Here is a 5,000-nt window from a genome sequence, read left to right on the forward strand (position 1 = left end):
TTGTACTTGATGTAAGGATTCCATACAGTTGTACAGTACTCAGGATTTGGGCATACACGTGCATTATAAGCTACATGTTTGGTGTCAGGTGTACAGTTGTGTAGGTTCCTCCTCAGGAACCCCAGTATTTTGTAAGCTTTGTTAGTGATGAAATCAATGTGTATATTAAAGGTGAGATTGTCTGTAAGACGAACACCAATTTATTTGTAAGATACTGTAGGTGTCAGCTGTTGGTTGTGTAGAGAGTAGGTGTTATGTAATGGTATATGTGATCTGGTGAAGTGAAGAATTTTGCATTTGTCAGGTCTGAAGGACATCTGCCACGACTTTTCCTACAGTTCCAAACCTTCCATGTCTAGTGGAAGAGTTAGGTATCGACAGTGGTAGGTCTTTAATGTACAGAAGGAAGAGAAGGGGGCCAAGAACGGTGCCTTGCGGGACGTCAAAAGATTCAGAGACAGTCAGAAGATACACAGTAGAGTAGGACACTTTGAGTCCTACACCTCAAAAATGCAGTGATCCAGTGAAGAATTGGTCCTGTGATACCGTAATATCTTATTTAAAGTGTGAGCCTTCTGAGAGGAACTTTGTCAAAGGTGAAGGTCTGAGGGAGGGTAGCGTGGAGGACGGGGAGCAGGGATGGGGGTAGTTGGGAGGGTGAAAGGGAGAAGAAGGGAGAAGAGGAAGAGGAGGGCGAAGGAAAGAAAGAGTGGGATGGAAAGGAGGAGAGAATAGGTGAAGAAGGCTAGGAGGATGGGTTGTGGTAGCCGGGATGAGGAGTAACGAAAGAGAGGAGAGGGGAAGGGTAGGGGAAAGCCGAAGTAGAAAGATGAGCGTGAGATGAGGGAGAGGTCCGGGAGAGTCAATGGAAGGCCTAGAAGAGTAGGATCTGGAGCTCAGTGATGTGGATGAAAATCTGATGTGAGGATTTATAGGGGTTGAGTGCTTGGTTTTATGTTGATGTGGGTAATGTGTGTATGGTCTGTGAACGGAGTTTGGAGGAAGAACATATAAGGGAGGATTGTTTTTGTTATATGAATGGAGTGTGTTATAGGAGATGCAAAAACAACTCAAGAAATGAGGTGGCCATATCCGTCGCAGATCCATGCAACGCAATTGTTAACGAATCCAGCGAATAACTGGATGAAGGAGCCGATGCAGCTGACAGAGTACCAGCCAGCATGCTCGGTCCTCTCGCAACATGAATCGCACTGGAAGGCCCTCTAGCCCCATTTAACGGCCCTCAAGCAGATCGTGCACGGGTACTTGGGGCGGTGAAGGCCGGGACTAACATTAAGCATCGGTATCGCCACAAAGGAGCAGCAGAAGAAGGATGGCGTGCCTGGTATGTTTATTTGTCTTATTGTAATGTTTATTAGGGGGGGTAGGGGTGAGGCTGAGAGGGAGTGAAGCGGGTCAGTGCTTGTTTTTGGTGTATGAGTGCTTTGTTGTTGAGTCGTGGATGTCTGTGTATTTTTAAGGATTTGTGTATGAAGTGCGAGTAAATCAATAATAATGATAATGGTAATGACAGCAAAAATAACAATAATACTGGTAATGGGGATAATAGTAATAATAATAAGAATAACTAATAATGATAATCATTACAACAACAATAATAATGATAAGGTATATATGATAATATTAATAAAAAATATAAAATGATAAGCACAATAATAACAATAAAAAACATAATAGTGATATAACTACATTATAATGACATAACATAAAGATAGAATATAATCTTATAATTTCGGTCTGATGCGTTCCTTAATCATAAATCATCAGAGTGGATCTCTCCGTCTTATTTTTCCTTTATATGTCCTTTTATATGTCACTTGTCCACGTTCTAATTCATTTACAGTAATTGTTATCAGTCCAGATGGGTGTAATTCGCCTTTTCTCATTATTCCCCTTTTATCATGACTTGCTATCGCCATTCCCTCTGAACGACCCCATTGTGCGGAATCCAACCCTTGACAGTGAGGAGTTGACGCGCTGTTCAGAGACACGCCGTTAGTCTTGCTTTTATGAATATTCGTTTTTCTTGCTAATTTTAGCTCGTTGGTCTTTTCTCTCTCGGTTATTGTCTCTGTTTCTTTCTCTGTCTCTATATCTATTTCTATCTCTTTTTCACTCCATCCTTCCATCTAACCCCTCTTTCTCTCATCTTCTTTCTTTGTTCTTTTTTTCTTTCTTGTTTTTCTTTTCTTTGTTGATAGACAACTGTGCATAGTATTGTTAGTCAGACAAAGCAGATAGATACTATCTCTTGCTTTAGTGATATGACATGGTGTAGCTCTGTCTGCTGCACCAAGCGGTTTAATATTCTTGTGTATTTTGGTCTGTCTCTGTCTCTCTCCTTCTTTATTTATTTCTCTCTCTCTCTCGCTCTCTCCAACTCTCTCTCTCTCTCTCTCCCTCTCTCTCTCTCTCTCTCCTCCTCCTCCCCCCCCTCTCTATCTATTTATCTATCTATCTTTCTCTCTCATAGCCCTAGTAAACCTCGTACAGATGATAAACATTTTTCTCTTTATTACTGTAGTCATGCTTACTCTCCGTTTTACAGCAACTCGCCTTTTCAAAGCAAAACTATGATGCAAAGTCACAGTATGCAATCGTACTTACACAATTCTACTAATGCATGAAACACTATTTAATTCCCTTAAATGCTTGTAGAATATAAACTAAATGCCTGACAGACCAAGTTAAAGCCTTTGACTGCATCGGAATAAATGTCAGAATTTCATATCCTGCGAGAAATAGCATCGAACATCACTTAAGTAATATCCGAACTCATTTGAAGAAAGAAAAGGATCGTAGGAGGGGAGAGAGAAAAAAATAAAAGGAATTAGATTCTGAATAATTACACATCAAAGCGTAGGATCTCGGAAGTCGAATTTTCCGAAATGTTCAGCTGAACGATCACTTCGCACGCACACGCATGCCTCGAACCTTCCCAGACCCTGAACTAAATATGAGGAATTTCTTCCGAGAAGTGGGAGATTTTTCTCCTTCTCTCTCTTTCTAGTTTTGTTGTATTCTTTTTTGTAATATTTTCATTATTTTCTTTTTGGTTTTCTGTTCTTTTGTAATATTTTCTTTGTTTTTTTTTTCCTTTTTTACTTTGTTTTGTTAATTTATTTTCTAAATTTTCTTTTCTTTCCCTTTTTTTCTATTTTTCTTTTATGTCTTTCCTTTCCTTTTTTATTTCTTTTATTTTCTTACGTTTTCACTTCACTTCGTTTCTGTTCTTTTCGTGTATTCTTTTCACTTCATTTCATTTTTTTCATTCACTGTATTTTCACTGTATTTATCTCACCAGCAATCTTGTGACATTTCCATAGTTTTGAGATGATGTGTAGATTAAAAAAAATAATAATAATAATAATAAGTAGAATAAAGAAAGATAAAGTTCCCCAAAACTGTACATCCACCCCACCCCCTCTCAGAGTCCCCATCCCAGCCACTCCCTCCAAACCTCTCTATCCCCGTCCCCATCCTCGTCTCAACCTCCCCCTACTCCCTCCCCCCGTCCCTTCCAACCTCCTTACTCCTACCTCCTTTTCATATAGACCTCTCAACCCCCTTCCACATCCCAACCTCCCTACCCCCATACCCTCTCCTCCCTTCTAAACCTCCCTACCCTCCCCCCCCGTCCCTTCCAACCTCCCTATTCCTACCCCCTTTCCATATAGACCTCTCACCCCCTTCCCCATCCCAACCTCCCTACCCCCATACCCATCCCCACCCCTCCCTTCTAAACCTCCCTACTCCCTTCCCCATCCCATCCTCCCTACCCCCATACCCATCCCCACCCCTCCCTTCTAAACCTCCCTACTCCCTTCCCCATCCCATCCTCCCTACCCCCATACCCATCCCCACCCCTCCCTTCTAAACCTCCCTACTCCCTTCCCCATCGCGCATTCCAACCCCACCCCCTTCCCCCCAGCCCCACCCCCGCCCAACCACCGCACCCCCACCGCCTTATCTTGCGGAGCACGAGTTGTGAAAATGGTACTGCTTGGCCATGCTTACCACGTCCTGCTGCTGAGAAATCTCCATTTAGCCTCTTGTGCCGTTTTATTACGAGCAGTTCGAGCCTTAACTTCTCGCTGGCGCTACGAGGGTGGTCGCTGTGTGTAGGCTGAGGCGTCCGGGTTAGGCGTCGGATCGTATTTCATAGCGGTCTCTAATTTCATTTGCGCTTCGCTGCAGGAGCTTCGGAAGGAGGCTGGTCACTTGGGAGTGTTTTTTTTTTGTGTGTGTGTGGGCGTGTGTATTAATATATTTCATAGATCAAATAATATGTACATATGTATGAATACATATAATGCAGTGTGTGTGTCTGCATACCTACATACATACCTATCTATCTGTCTGTCTGTCTATCTCTCTGTCTATCTATTTGTCTATCTATCTGTCTATCAGTCTATACAAATACACACACACACACATATATATACATATACCTACACACACACACACACACACACACACACACACACACACACACACACACACACACATATATATATATATATATATATATATATATATATATATATATATATGTGTGTGTGTGTGTGTGTGTGTGTGTGTGTGTGTGTGTGTGTGTGTGTGTAAGAGCGCGAATGATAGGCCATACAAAAGTATGGTAGATGGCAAGCTTAGGGTTTAAGGCAGACAAGCAAGATGTCTTGACTCATTTAATAAATAGTAATGTTGGAGTGCGGCTGCTTCTCGGAGCGAGGTGTTGCTCCTTGGCACCTCGCAGGGATCTGCCTCATCTTCTATACAGTGGTCTTTAGATCGCTCTGAGTCACGTAGTTAGCATGTGACAACAAGTGACGAACAAGTAAGCATTAAATCAATACATAGCTCTTGCGGAAGGGAATTGACGATACATGGGAATGTCTAGTGTGACAAGAAGAGAGAAATATATAAGGGATGCAATGGTCACGCATATATGTATATGTATGTGTGAAAATACGTATGCG

This window comes from Penaeus vannamei, chromosome 33, assembly GCF_042767895.1.
Source record: "Penaeus vannamei isolate JL-2024 chromosome 33, ASM4276789v1, whole genome shotgun sequence".
Classification (NCBI taxonomy): Eukaryota; Metazoa; Arthropoda; class Malacostraca; order Decapoda; family Penaeidae; genus Penaeus; species Penaeus vannamei.